The sequence below is a fragment of the Ischnura elegans genome, chromosome 5, assembly GCF_921293095.1.
Source record: "Ischnura elegans chromosome 5, ioIscEleg1.1, whole genome shotgun sequence".
Classification (NCBI taxonomy): Eukaryota; Metazoa; Arthropoda; class Insecta; order Odonata; family Coenagrionidae; genus Ischnura; species Ischnura elegans.
In genome coordinates, this window is record NC_060250.1 from 94,769,479 (window position 1) to 94,786,287 (window position 16,809).

At 37.9% G+C, this 16,809-nt stretch overlaps 1 protein-coding gene across 2 annotated transcripts in view; it reads right to left on the reverse strand.

Annotated features, from left to right (window-relative positions):
* The window catches only part of LOC124159281 (protein-tyrosine sulfotransferase), a 463,126-nt gene that overhangs the window by 18,229 nt on the left and 428,088 nt on the right, over window positions 1-16,809 (reverse strand). The window lies entirely within an intron of this gene.

The following is a 16,809-nucleotide window of genomic DNA, read 5'->3' on the forward strand; positions in this document are numbered from 1 at the left end:
AAAAAAACCAACATGAACGAGCCTGCCAAAGACAGCATTTTTGGTAATTCAATTTTGATTTATCCAGGTCTCAGCGGATTTTCTCTTTCGTGTATTGCTTTTTGATGACGGGAATGTCACAGCTGTTAAATTGGTTATCAGGCTGAGGGCGTTCCACCTAACGGATGCAATATTTCTGTCATCTAACAGCGAAAAGAAAACACGAAAACTCCCGCTTATCTACTACAACAAAAAATAGGACAGCGAAAAGGTTTCCTTGAATACGCTAGGATCCTGTGGGAATACACTAACTTGAAACGACTAAGCAAATTATGATATTGGAACACTCCTTTGGCGACATTCTCCGCATATCTCCATTCACAGAAAAACAGTTTCATAGGTTTTGATACAGCTTCCGCGATGCAACAGAAAATTTTATAACTTCGAACTGTTAATACATCGTTACACATCGTACAATAAGGGATTTCCTTTTGTTGCAAAACATTAATATCTCATCGCGATAATTAAAATAAAAAATTTGATAACTATTGCTACTAACTGTTCATTTGATTTAAACCAGAAAATTCTATTGACCCCATACTACAAAAAATTAGCTAAGTTTCTGCTGTAATTGTAATGACAGCAAAAGGGGTGGCTTATCATAGTTTAAATTTCTAAATAGTAAAATATAAATGACATTAGATCTATTTATATTAAGAAATCAAGCATTTGATAATCGAAGCTGGCTCCAAATTTCCTGACAAAATCGATTAAAGAAGCATCGCCGTTCGAGGGTTACAGTGGAGATATTTTATGTTAACGTTATTACCTTTAGTCACATTAAATTTGCTACCCGATGAAGGATTACATTACTTCTTTTGTTTTGGAAATTCGGTCTTATATTAAAATATTTTGTAAGCTGCTAGGATAGATGGACCACTGGGTTTGCTAAATGACAAACACGACTTCATCACGGATTTGGCATTGGCTTATTAAATACCATAACGTTTACGCATTTCGACGGCTGGAGAAAATCATTTAGGCTCATTGACTGGTGATTATGCCGATATTCATACGAAATTACTTATCAACATCACAGGTCAACAATCCTACGATTGGTTTGATGAAGCTCTCCACTCAATTCTCCCATCAGCTAATCTCTTCACAACTATGCATTTCTTCTCTTTCACGTCCTTCTTTACCTGTTCCATGTACTTTGTTCGAGGTCTTCCTTTTCCGTTCTTGCCATCTACTCTTCCCTCATTGTCGTCATCAGGCCATCATGTCTCAAGATAAGGCCTATACGGTTGTTCCGTCTTCTTATCAAGGTGCACTTACGAAATTACTATAAAATAAAATGACGAGTATCGAAGCATAGGTTAAAATAAGCATCGGTAAATTCGCCTGGCGTCAACTGCTACCATCTACTCGTCCCTCGACGATTGTCTTCAACGGGCCATCATGTCTCAAGATCTGGCCTATAACGTTGTTTCTTCTTCGTATCATGGTTTACTTACGAAATTACTATAAAATTAAATAAAACAATGAGTACCAAATTATACGCAAAAATTAATGCATGACCAGAAACCAAGGTTAACAAAAAACAAGAGTCCAAGGCAAGCAAGCGAACCTGAGCTATCGGTTGGAAATTCATGGCAAGGTACAGACTGCATATGAAACCCTTACCTAGGCGACGGTGAAGAACGGTACCAGTGCACGCCAAATTATTATAAGGGTCTCACGGCTGTTATCGCGACAGCATTTCAGATTTGCAGAGGACAGATTGGAATTAATGAATTCATTCCATTTTCATGAAAGAAGGGACATCCATATCATTCGTTTTCGAATGTACTGATGGTACTCTAGTATATGTGGACACCGGTAAAAGTTGAGTCTATTTTTTGTGAAACGGTATATTTTAACAGCGACTCTCTTGGGTTTAACATAGAATACGGTGGCCCACTTGAGATTACATAGACAGCATATATCAATGGACGTTTTTTGGTTATGCAGTAATTTTTTACCGCACCCATCGAATCATAAGTAGGCAAATTCGCAACCGCGAAGAGATGTGCCACACATTTGCCCACGTTCCCTAATGAAGAACGAACGGGCAAACACGTACTTTATTACGGCTCACTCTCGGAGGACAAACTGTTTGCCGACACCCCATATGAGAGAAACAAGGCGGTGGCGCACGCGAGATGAAGTTAGAACCCGAAGCCCTGGCTCGCTTTGAGTAGATTGAGTAGGACGTGAAGGGGGAAGGCGAAAGTGCTTCCCGGCGCTGCCTGTCGACTCGAGAGGGACGAAGGAATGCGAAGATGAAGACGAGAGATGAGGTTAATTGTGGAAGATGAATGCGTGCGACATACGATAGGCGAGAGAGGAACGCCGCTCGCTGTGCCAGGGGAAGGCGCGGGAGACCGCGCTCCTGAAATTCTCGCCCCGCGCGCCACTCAGCAGCGAAACCTCCAAACCTCTGAATATGAAAGAGAAATTGAATCCCCGATCAAGATTTCCATATCTCACTTCCCGGAGAAAGGTGGGTGAGGGAGAATGGGGGATCACATGACGTGCGAGCGGTGACATCTTGCAGGTTTAACGGATTCAGTCGGAATATGCAAGGCAAATACCGCCTCGGTAAAGTCGCAAATTCGAAGAATCAATTTTATCCACTCTATGTACATTAAAAATAAGTGAGCTCATATATATTGATGTGCGAAATACTATAGCTTTTTATAGTTATTTACATACGCCTGAAAATAGACTCTGAAGGGAAGTAGATAACAATTAATAATAACCGATCACCAATACTAATGACGCGGGGGAAAGAAGACCGGGAATCAAACCATGGAATTTCAACACTGCAGGCACTGTTTATACCACCAAATATCGAAATATCAATAGTAAATACCTAATAGTGTACGAACAATTCAGTAAAAGTCATTTTAACATTCGAGATATATTAATTCAAAATCTCCATTAATCTCTGACGACGGTTTTTTTCGGTGCTGCAGTGAACTCCTGCATTGGTTTCCGCGTTTTTTTTCCGTTCTCACCATGGTGACGGCGAAATTTCTGGTTAAATGCTGTAGGCCTCCACAGATCATTATTTCACTTCAGCCAGGCTCGAATATACTTATCGCGTAGGAGGACATAAGTCGCCATCACCACGATGAGACGCGGTAGAAATCCGAAAACTAATCGTAATATAGTGGTTGTGCATTAAGGTTCACCAAATATCTATAATAAATTCGATGCATCATTATACATATATTTTAATTGCGTTTCCACGAGAAATAATATTCACAAAAATATTCAACAGGAATAAGGCAACCGTCAATCCATTCGCCTATGATACATACACGATATCCATCGTGAGGACAAAGGAAAGGTGCGAAATCTACATAAAACACGAGACAGAAAAAAGCTTAACTGTTGACGGTCCATAATTACGAAAACAAATTACTTACGGAAAGATAATTATTTTTATTATTCACAAGTTAAGAATTTAAATTATAAAGTTGACGATGTTGTGCAATTATACCTACAGTCACTTAGTATTCCGTGGATAAAGAAAACTGCGAAAGAAAAGTACTAGGTGAAAATCAAAACTGTTGACGTTACCGAAAGATAAACGGCAAAGAAAATAAAGAAATGAATCACAAAATCCCTCGCATGCAACTTTTAGTAAAACCTTAACATTCGGATGGATTACGCTCGATCTTTCGCGATAGAAACATTCTCTTTTTCAAAGACCTTAGCCATCGTCGACCAGCAGTAGGGGAAAAATGCGAATGAAACACAAAAAAACCGAGGAAGTTGAATCTATGCCACGGATAACACACGCGGGGAGGGAGGTAATCGTGACACTGCCAGCTTGAATACCTGGGTCAAGGACGTGGGAAGAGGACCAGCGGCAGCGCGAAATGTCGACGCCGGTAATGATTAAAGAGGACATTTCTCCGATGGCGTAAAGCGAGTTGAAGAGGAGGAAACTCCCAGCGACAGGGACTGAGGAAATCCCTTATTACTTAACTGCAGGGGACGGCCCCCGAGCTGGGGAGGGGATTTAATACCGGTTGACAGGGGCCGCTTGGGCACGCAAACCATTCGGAACAAAAGCGGCACGCATCGCCATTCACACCCGTCAAAGGCCGACGTCTCATGCGGAAAGGGCTCAGGGAGCCACACACGCGCGAGCTTACGAGCGTGAGTGATGCCCGAAGTCGAGATTGAGCGATCACGCTCACGCCGCAAGACGAGACAGGACACGCTCTTCGGACCGATTCACGAAAAATGCAACGCACAAACAACATCTGTGTTCACCAGGATACGTGCAAACAAAACTGAAGGATTTCTTGAGTGATATGTCGCACGATGTGGCGGAAAATATTGATATTAAATAGGTAAGAAATCGAGTGCAATTTCTTATTTAACTAAAACTGAAGGAACTTAGGCGCATCTTCAACTTGGAAGTTCCATACAATTAAAAACAAAAATCTCAGTAGGCAGGCCAAATCGTCATGCCAAATATAAATAATTTCTAAATGATTCTTTGTTATTTTCTTGGCCATTTGCACCAACCGTAAAGTTTTACTACTGGAGTTTCGTTAAACATTTTTCCCCGGAAGGCGATGTTACAATACATGTTCTTTTTATTGACAGGATTTAAAAATTATTTATTTTTTCTTTTTAAAATTTCAATTTCCTACATAGAGTAACACCAATTTAAGAAAAACATCAGTTTTCAAAGGTTTAAAGAGTTAATATTTTTTTTTAATCACAGCCCCATCAATAAAAATATTAATTTACGAAATAATGGCGATGAAAGATTATTTTTAACTGATCAAAAGTAAAGAAGTAGAAAACAGCACATAATTATTTGCAGACAAAAAGTTCCTCCTGAACAGGGGTGCCGACTTACAAAAAATATTGGGGGGGCCCAAACCGGGGACCTTGCCCCGGTAAATTTTATAAGTAGTGAATTTTAAGTTATTAAGCATTTTAGAAGATTCATATGACCAACATTAGAACCCTGATCACTCGAATCTCGATATCTGGACACTCCGGGGAAAATTGACTAGCCTGACACATTTTTGCCTCACATCTGTAACGAATTTTTGGGGGGGCTCGGGCCCCCTCAGGCCCCATGGAGTCGGCTCCATTGCGCCTGAATGCGCATGGAAACCGCAATAAGAGAATGAATTTAAAAATTCGAAGAGAATAAGTGACGATGTTTTGGCAGAACAAAACCTTCTATGTAAATATGGATGTGTAATTGATTCAATACCGATTCAATTACATTTAATAAAGACAATGAAAAGTATAAAGCCCGGGAATGGGAGATAGAGAGACCGTGAGAATACATACAGCAGCATAATGTGGAAAAGCTCTGAAAGCTCTGATAAACAGGCCAGAGGCTACGAGCCAACAGGCGGTTCTATTACACAATATACTTAAAAACTCTCATGGGATCGAATATCGTCGAGCTTTAAAGGGAAATAAAGGAATACGATCGCACGAAAAAATTGAGATACGCTGGAATTTTTGCACCCGATAGATATCTTTTACACTTCAAATATTTAGGAGCAAGAATTTCCGTGAAATTCCATTCCCTCACTCGCAAAAGCAGGATATTGTCATGGGAGACGGTGCCAGACTATTTTGACTAACATACCAATCCACAACAAAAAGGCCTGCACTTGCGTAGCTTAAATTGATTGAATCACTCACTCAAGAGAACGTCGCGGGCTCGCATTCCAGCCAATGATTTTTTCCACGAATAATGTCACGCATTTGCATGGCTCGTTAGAGGATGACGTCCGCTTCAGCATTCAACAGTTTTTAATTGCATTGTACTGGTTCAAAATTCACGAGCCGGTTACAAAAGGTTTTTAACCCTCCAAAATTAATAGGGTTTTTCATTAGGAGAGGAGAAGGCAATATTTCACCACCAATCACGTCGATGTCCTGTGATCTCCGCGCGGAAAAACGAAAGGGTAATTACCAAAACGAACAAGTGATTATCTGGATGCTCGTTATTCAATTTGAGAGATCTGGCGTTGCATAATATACCGTTCTCTTTTAAAATTCTCCGAAAAACCAGACGATAAACCGCCAATACACTGAATCTGGATGGTTCTCGAATCGAGACTTGAATTACGATGAACAATATTCGAAATCCGAACGCAGAGAATTTTTTTACGCGGAACCACTTCACCAAATAATGGCCGACTATCATAAACTCTTTTGCATTTCCTAAGTTTTGAAACATGAATTGAAAACAAATGGTGAATAATGTCTCACGGAGTTTACATATTGCTACGTGAAAGGGTCTATGGAATTCGAAAAAATATCGACCGGATACTGTCCCAAGCAGACTTAGGGGCCAAAAGTAGGATTGAGGTCGAATTAAAATTTAACAGAAAATAGTGAAATTTTGACGAGAAGTTCAACCAAAATACATACCAAATAAACAAATTTCCGAGCGAAATTGTAAGTTTATCACGCTAAGGAGTAGTTCAAAGAAATAAAATATTTTTTAATGTCTCATTCATCTCTAATTTCACACTTAGGAAAACACTTCAAGTGTGATAATACATTTTCCCATTTGTATATAAATCTGAAAGCAATCACGCACTTATGTGCAAAAGTAAGTTAACATAGGAAGTGAAGAAAGAATATTTAGGGACAACATGGGGCAGCAATGAAAGGTAGAAGCTGCAAACTTAAAATAAGGGAAAAAATACGAGGAAAATGTACGTTGCAGAGGAGAAGTAGAAGCCTTCACTATTTTAAGGTACTAAACACTATTGTCCTATGAAATAAAAAATAAAACCACACTAAACAGCATCATTTTGAACATAAGGACCACAAAATGTTCAAATAATTGCAAAACTAAGGCTGTACACAATATTGTACTGAGTTCTCAATCAAATTTTATAAACCAATACGAGGTCAGAGAGGAAAATGCTAAAGGAACCTCATTGTTGCAGTAACTTACACAATGAAAATAACAATTACACTAAATAACGTATAACGAGCCTACTCGACGCAATACAGTCACTGATATTCCTGAAAAAAAATGACCGAGAACAAAACGAGAAATGGAACTACAGTCAAAATCTATGATACAAGTAGAACATTTAAAATAATAAATTAAATAATCATTCATGATTTTTACCATAGAAACTAAACATATTTGAGCATCAAACAGAGATATGTTTTCGCAATGATACTCCTAACATTCAACGCACTCAATTAATTTGTGGAAAATGCCACTTAATGAGATTAAAAAAAATAAAACGGCTTTTAGGACAACATTGGCCAAATTATTCATCCTCAATAATATCAATGTCGAGCGATCTAAATGGATAAAAAACTGGAGAGGCAATAACTGATATGAAATCATGTTAATATGGGTACTCATGAATCAGAATGAGCGGTCGGAAGTAGCAAATCAATTTTCCGCATCCTATTAGATTTCCCTTCTGTTTAGCGTCCGTCGATCATTTTAAATGGAGCTCACTCCGGAAAACAGCCGCGATGACAAATGAGAAAGAGGTGGCAATCAGAGGAACTAATAAAAGATTGATCATACCTCTTCATTAAATTATTTGCCCAATCGGTCCCTTTAATTCTGAGAGTGTAATTTGAAGATTTCCGTATATTACTTCAACTAAAAGGCCACAGAGGTACGAGGAAAACAAAAAATATTCATCGGAACGGGGTAAACAACGAGATTTTCGTTACTTACATTATTTATCTATTCAACTGTGCAAACGCAAGTGCTGGCGCTATATAACAAATAGAATCATCGTTCATCAATAGCTAAAATACGATCGAATTTATCAACATTTCCTCCCTTTGTTATCCAGAAACTTTGTTATTTACTCCTGCGAACTTATACGATTGCTATTTTTTTTATTTATCGCAATATACTAAATTTGAAATGAATCGGAAAAGGTTGGGGTGATCGACTCGTTGAATTCGCGTGAAAATTACCCTTTAATAAAAGGAAAGATAAATAGCTATAAAGATAAAATGAGATAAAAATTAGAAAAAAAAATAAAAATTTGTTTTGAAAAATAAACAGCTTAACACAAGTGTTGCGGAATTATCATCATAATAGTTGACATAAATCGATACGCTGTCTTTGTGGACAAAATAGTGGAATCATCGACACTAATGAACAGCTTACCGCAGATGTCGCGGGATTGACATCATAATCGTTAAAGTAAACACTGAATAGAGAAGAAAAACTTGACGCTTATCGTGTATCCTGATTTTACACGAAGGTGAAAAGTATTACAAGTCGACTCTTCCAGTCAGGAGACAACAGAAGGACCCACGTTCCATCCGGATCGATTCTCAATCAATTCGAAAGCAGAGCGAGAGAGAGAGGGAGCTTCGAAGCCCATCTCTTCGCGCGGCACGGAAGGGGGGAATGATATCTGCAGGCGGAGAATATTCGACGAAGGGGATTTAAACGTTGAAAGATTTTTATGAGAATAGTAGCCATCCAGTTATTTATTGGATCAGATTTCATTCGGTCCATATTGGATTTCGGCGATTCATTAACATAATCACGCCTTGTCGCGAAATATAACAATTCATAGGAAACGGGAAGTCATGAATTTGTGAGAATAATTCATCGAAATGTGAGAAACCTCAGGTTCAAAATTACCCCAAGACCATTTAAAAGAGCGTAGATGGGATTTGGCCACAGGCCAATCGGATTTTCGCATCCATTTCGAATAAATGAGTATTCGAATAAATGAGTATAAATTCTAACGAGTAATTGAATTATTTTTCAACGTGCAAGAGGGTCAGATAAAACGATTTTCATGGAAAAAGATAATCAAACCAAGTTATACATTTACAGTGCATATGATACCATTCACATCGTTAAAGCTAATTAGCTACCATTTAATTATTAAAGAGGGCAAGTCAAAATACACAAACACATGCTTGGGTGTTAACTTTAAGGCTGCGAAAGTCAGGAAAATGTTTACCATGTTACAGTAGTTAAGTTGGAAATATATGGAACGTACGAGCTTTCAAAGGATTAAGGTGAGAAGGAAAACATTTTGACAAGGAATGACATACGAAGGAAATGCATCAAAGGATTACATCGATTAAAGATAAGTTTGACATAAGCCGCGGGTGGCGCCGTGCGATTTCCTAAGACTCAGAGGAAAGAATGTGTTAGGGTTGGAGAATGGATAGCGGAAACAGGAGAAGAACAAACTGAATTAATTTGAAAATTTAAGGGGATGTATCATAACTGAACATTAATATAAGCGAAAAATGGTAAAGTACTTAGTTAGCAAGTAAATTGATAAATTAAAAGAAAAAATTTAATTCACGTTATTTGGGTAAATAGCAAAAAGGGAGAAGAAATACACCAGAAAACCGTCAAAAAATTATTTCACGAAAAAAAGTGATCAAACACATTAATTTTCATTATTTTAGAGAACAGCTAAATATCCAGCATCGTAACTAGGCGGAGACACCTTAAAAGCGCAATTCCCGCAGAGGAAAAATCAGCGTCCGAAAAGTTTCTATTCGAAAAAATTTATTTCTATAAGTATGAATAAAATATAACACTTTTATTTGAAAAAGAAACACCTAAAGGATGATACGCAGGAATTAATATCATAAACGATGAAATCACCCAACACGCCATTTTTACGGGCTAAGGGATGGAATCATAAACTCTTTTCTGAAAGCTATGGGGGAATAAAAAAAACCTAAAGCAGTTAACTATACTTTGATGATTACTAAATGTACCCGGTAAAATGTAAAAGAAGCGCAGTAAAAAGAAAATTAAATTGGGATCCGCAGTAGCCCAAAAACCCATTTCACGATCACGCAGTACTCACAAAGCTTCGATTCTCAATTAGACCATATTCAACATTACAAATGCAACGAGCGTTTCATTTCCAATGCGGAGGGCATTTGAAAAGTCACCGGAAACGGCCAGAGAGAATATAGTGTTATTATTTCGATACAAAAATTAACAGAAAACTTTTTACACGGGAGATATCTATCGCTATGTTCTAACAACACGTACATCAAAAATAGAAACTTTTCAGTAGAGCAGAAAAACGATTTATTTTTTAATTGTACATATTTTTAATTGAAAGTAAAATCCAAAAATACATAAAACTGTAAAAGAAGCACGCATTTGCAAGCAAAGAGTTGTTTTCTGCTTGAATTTTATTTTCTATTAATAGTATTAGCAGTATTATCTCAGACAGTCCAAATGTTGAGATACGTGTTGTTAGAATTTAGCCATCGATACGTTTTAATGATCATTAAAAACCTCGTTCACAAAGCTATTTCTTACCTCAGCTACTTCTTACCATCCCAACCCGAACTTCATTCAAAACATCCACCCACACAATGCCTTCCTTCCTCCCGGCCTTCAGCGTTTACTATATTGCTTATAAGCGTTACTCCTGACTTTGAACGCCCTCTTACATTGCTCGACTTATTCACAAACCCTCATCATCATCATCAGTCAACAATCCAAAGATTGGTTTGATACAGCTGTCCATTCCGCTCTCCTATCCGCTAGCCTTTTCATAGTATTTCTTCTCTTTCACATCCTTAATAACCTGCCCTGTGTAACTCATTTGGGGCCGTTCCTGGCCCTTCTTCCTTTCCACTTCTCCTTCTACGATTGTTTTCATCAGGCCATCATGCCTCATAATGAGGCCGACTTAGTTGTTCCGTCTTCTCCTCAAGGTTTTTAGAAGAATTCTCATTTTTTTCAAAAACCGTTCCATTAATAAACCATTACATTTCATTTCCCACAAATATACACAAGTGACAGGGCACTAAGCACATGAACGCTAAAGGTGGCTGCGCAGTAACTAAAGGCCGACGCCACCAATAAAACCGACAACTTCAATATTATTATTGGAAATGAAAAAATGTAGCAAAGGATATACTAATGAACAAATAATTTGAACAACCTCATAATTCTCCTTCTTCACGACATGCTAATAAACAACATAAAAACAAATGATATCGATGACAATAAGGCCCAACAGGAGATCTGGAATTCTGCAATTTCATCCTGGTCGCATGCGCAGAACGCGAAACTCGTTCTTGCTTTCAATTACCCTGAGATATTTCCACCATCCAGCTCAATTCCCGAGAGGCAACTGAAATTCATTCATACCCTATTTCGAAGCTCTCAAACAAGTTTCCTCCTTGATCCGTGGTTAGCCCCACTTCACTCGCAAAGATAGCAAGTTCCAAGATGCAAGGGAGACCAAAACGCTCCATTCAATCTGCTCAGGAACCACGATAACTAGCATTCGATCATAATACGAACAGCTTATACGCGATCAGAAAAATATTATCGAAAAGGTTTTGACCATAAAATTTAACTCAAAAATATTGTCATTCATTCATCTCATCGCTAATATGATTTTCTGAGCCATTGAGCGTAACGAAAACAAAAGTGAGAAAAATGCTACTGCCAATTGCTCCTACAATTCAACGACAAAAGATTGACAACATTTATCATTTCTAGGGATATTCCAGGCGCACCAGGGCCCTTCAAAAATGTGATATTTCAGCAAAAATATACCTCCCCCCTCCGAGACTTGCTCCTGGATTAGACGCTGCCTGGGATAAGCCCATGGATATGACTGATCTATTAGCAGAAAGGCTAATTCTAACTATCTCTGAAATAAATGTGCATACTAAAAATAAAGTTAATTATTGTGTTGAGTATAGGCAATGAAGAATTTAATGTAAATTTGTGCCAACGATTCGTCATATTTGCATACCTTCATCAGGGCTTTTATTGCAATGAATTGGATTTGTTTTTCAACAAACGATTTGTTTTTTAAACAATTCCAATTCATTACAAAAAACCTGATGAAATATATACCGAAACGTTAGCAAAAATTTGCATTCAATTTCTTCCAGGCCTATGCTCCAAGACACTAATATAAGTTTAACATAGGGGTCAAGAGAAAGAAAAAAAAAAGCTCAATTCAAATTATCTGCTGTAGGAAAGATACAACAGCACAGATCCTACTCCATTCTCAAATCGTATAAAGACACCAATGACTTTGCTTTCAATCTTCGAGAACATCACACTTCACAGACACCGAACGGGCACGAGAGGAAAGAAATCTTGACGACTGGCGTCACCTGTTAGGGGAACGAGGAACTATGGTGAGGACGCCGGAGGATGGTAAACGGTAAATGGAACGGTAAAATTTGTGTCCGCGACGACGTAACGTCTCACTGGGATTCAGATTACCGAGGCTCCCAGCGCTTCGATACTCCCGAAAATCCCAGAAATTTTATTGCGCAGGCATCGGTGCCACGTTAAAATCCCGCCTGTGACGTCGTCTCCTTCAGGGCGCTCCCAACCTTCACGGATAACCTTTCGCGGCGTCGTGAGAAAATGTTTCCGAAAGCTTTGACCGAAATACCGTCAAGACGAGGCTTCGGCACAGGGATTCCCAGTCAGAGCGAATGAATAGATATGACGGCTAACATAAAATGGGAAATGGCAGACATCTCGCACCGACTTACGTCAAGTCAGACATGTAAAGACCCAGTCATCAGGATTACCGATTTGCTTCATATCCATTGCCTGAGTTAGAGATAGGGAATATGATGCGTCAAGTTGGGCTTGACTATTAAAACTTAAATGACTCTAACGAAAGATTTAATTAACACACAGGGAATCACGTAATGGTAATAGGTATATTTAATTTGACGTAAAATATGATATTAGAAGTACTTGCAGACATAGGTTTTGAGATTTTGATTCATCATCATCTCGTCAATAGCAAAGGTTGTGAAAATCTTGGTCAATACCGCAAATACGTGGCAAAAATAACTCTAGATATTAGTATTTGTTAACAAGAAGACTAAGAGAGTATCTGAGCTAACGACACACACAAAAAGAGCATATTATCAGCGAATGCTTAGGAGGGAAAATAATCGTGTACTCAAAAAGCGTACAGTAGATAATCAATCATCATTAATGCGATGATAATCAACCGAGGAAGTACGAAGGATTCGAATAAAACAGGAATATATCAACAAATATACGCAACATGATGAGTAGGAATGATAAGATATACATACCATCCATCCTCACAGGTTTTGATAAAATTTAAAGTTGGATATAATAACATGCAAACGAACATATGCATTTGAATTTAGCTCATAAACGAGTGAAATATTAAGAAATCACCGATCGAATGTATCTAGCATATATTCCGCATCAAACACGTCAGCTCACTGGGCACCAAAAGTAGATAAAATGGTAACCTGCTACTTAAATCACATTCCGTTATCAGCTTTAAAAGCCTCCATTTGCACCACAAGCTGGTTGCTGACTCGTAAAAGGAATATGCAGAATCAAAATGGCGATAAAACGCTGTCCTTGAAGCAGTTTTATTTCCTTTTATTGAAATTGTCTTTGAAAAGCGGAGAACGCGCAGTGCATCAAATAAATTGGAGCACATAACTTGGGATTTCCTGGGAAAAAGATATAATTTGTGAGCCAAACGAAAGAAAATATTCTAGTAGAGAAGAAAACATTGAACTCAGGCTAAATTGCGCCGCCAAAGTTTTATTAAATCGACTGGGGATCCACACGCGTGAGGTGGTATAACTCAGCGCGAACAAATCATATTGAGATAATTACTCGAAAATTTGCAAATAAGGACACTTCAACGCAATTTAATGCGACAGTCAGTAAAAAAATACAAAACTCCACCTTTCTGTGATGATAGTTGAAAATATTTATTGATGACATTGAAATAATCACGCCGAAACCAACTCGCAAAACTGACATTTCAACGTCATTCACTGCGTTATTCAAACGGATAATACGGAGTTCTATGTGCCGTTGGTCGAAAATTTATCTTCCGATAAGCAATTTTAAAATCAAAAATATATTTTCCACAATTTTCCACAGCTGCATTCAGAGTTACAGCGTAATAATTTAGAAGTTTTCGAAAACGATATGAAAATGATGACACATCGCCGAAACGAAGCGACAAAAATTGAAATAAAGAGTAGGTATTTATTAACGTATTACCTACAGTACTTTATACTGCAGGTAAAACGTTTAAATTCAATTTAGTTCCAAACTCAAAAATCCAGTTCAGCGATATGGACATGAAAATAATGTCCTTACTTCAGCGGTTTACTATTAACACGCAATAGACTGGTGCACACATTAACTTACAATTATGATAATAATTTGCAACTATGAGACACACCAAATTGAAATTCGCACATTTCCGCACCATGTCACACCAAGTTTAAATTATTGCACGCACATTACCAAAAAGAAAAATATTGCACTGATTTTTTAGAAAGAAATAATTGAAATTGTTAGATTTTATGCTTGGAGACAATGAGAACCAATGAAATTTTAGATACTCCAACTTACAAATAAATTCAACAGATTCAAGTAAGATATCGTAGTTCTTCATCTTGTGACAGAGACAAAACATCATATGCGGAAAATTGAATATGTTTCCCATACTGTAAACTTCAATCATGTCGGAAGAAAATATAATATTTCAGTGAATATATTTTTGGATACTGGCAGAAGTTAACTTTACGGACCGAAGGTAATATTCATAAATGGAGATGATGATGACACATACCAACCTACGAAATCGTAACCGAGCATATTTTCAGACGGCGTAAACAAATTTGGACACCACAACTTCACAATCTCATAATTTTACGCGGGTATTATGCATAAGTTCTCAGGCGCTCCATCACCAAAATATGTCCACAGAAAAGATATAAAAGAAAAGGCATTGAACAAAGGGATTGAAATAATGAGACCGGCGGAGATAATATAATAGATAATTTCCGACATGATACATATCAAGATGATCAATTGGGAAATTACTGAGAACCCAAGGGGTTAACTAAAAAGAATGGAATCGATGTACACAGAAAACAAATATTCGGATTGATGACTGTGGAAAATGTAATTCCTCGAGTCATCAGTCCACTACAATAACCTAATTACTGAACATTTATGTGAATTTACTAAGTAACTGCCTGCGCGAAAAAGATAAACAGGCAGGAAAACGGTGACGATGGTATTTCATCTCAAGCGTGACACACAGATTTTTTTCTTTTTCAAAACAAAGAGACCGTTAATTTTTTTAACGTTCAACGAGGCGTGCGATAATACCACGGGAAGCGGTGGATTTCTGCCCCGCTACAGAATATCCCTTCCGACACTGGAACCTCTGGTATTATGACAGAATTTGGAAAACTGCCAGTTGGCATAACCCTGTCACGTTCAAATTCACACAGGATATAATGGTGTCCTTATTTAACGCAAACGGCGCTCGATAGCCCCAGGAATGGGTCTTTAGGGCCGTCTGACGGGATGATTCCGACCTCAAATCCCAGAAAAGCCAGGCATACGCTCATTTGGGACACCATGCCAGTTTTATTTATTTACAGGACAAGAAAAACTACGTCTAAGTCATTTACAGTGAGTCCGGTGACTATAATGGGCAGTTAATCAACACAAGGTCAACATAAAGAGCAGTAAACGGTAGCAAAATGGTGAAAAATAGCAAAATATCCAAAATTTAGCTAATGCAGTGCTGTACCGGAAATATGAAAGGGCCGTACTGCAGTTCGACTAACCAATTAATAGAATTGATACAAGCTATTCGCTGAATACGATCGATTGGATTAGGTAATCGATATTTGGATTAATGGCTTTCATAGTGCATTTGCCGAGACACCAGCCCAACTAACAAAGCGTTTAAGTAAATGAATTTACAATTGCAGGCAGTTAAAATGAAAAAGAAACAGGCACCGAACCGAAAATGATATTACAATGACTAGTAATGGAATGGAAATAACAACCAGACCTCGGGATTTTTATTAAACAGCCGCTATAATGCTATGGTAATCCGTTGTTGTTTTGTTTACTTGTGTGTCTCGTTTTCACTTGTACTCATAAACGTTGTTGGCCACGTGATGATTGCAATTGTAATTGATAGAGAACTCATAGAAAACCTGTGATTAGAGTCTTTTCTCGATGATTCCACTACTAGAGCGAACGAATAAATTAAACCAAGAATTTTATGAAAAGACAGAAACATTTGACAAAATCCAATATATAGAGGCTATAGAATAAATTGATACGCTTAGAAACAACGGCTACCGCCACGAATATATTAAGAGATTAATATTAACGAATTACAAAATCAAGTCACGCATTGAAACTTTTTTCAATCATCTATTGAGGACACATTTCCAGCCGTTATCGCTCGATAACAATTCAGTCAATAACGTTAGTATTTTCAATGAGTTTCAAATTTACTGTGATATAAATGCTGATTTCCACATTTAAGCCTTGCAATAACTCTCAAATATGCCCCCGATGGTAATCAGAGAACTCATAAATCAAATTACCGTAATTTTATACGCAACTCACCTTCCTATCATTTTGAAAAATGAGCACGACAAACCCAACCCTTAAGATACATATTCATACGCAAGGTAACAAAATGAAGGTAGTTACATCCTCATCTTGCCCGCTTATATGTCAGTATCATGAAAATTTGGGGAGCTTTTTGAGATGACATTTTTAGCAGTGCCCCAGTTTGACGGCTTTACTCCGATAAAAAAATGCAGCATGGAAAATTCGAGGCCGATAGGATAACGGTATACCGGCCCGAAAGACCTTTGAATATTTCTCAAACGCGCAATATATCCCTTCTCGGTCTTATTCGGGATAAACAAAATTTGCATCTCAAATGCGTCCCCATGTCTCATATACAT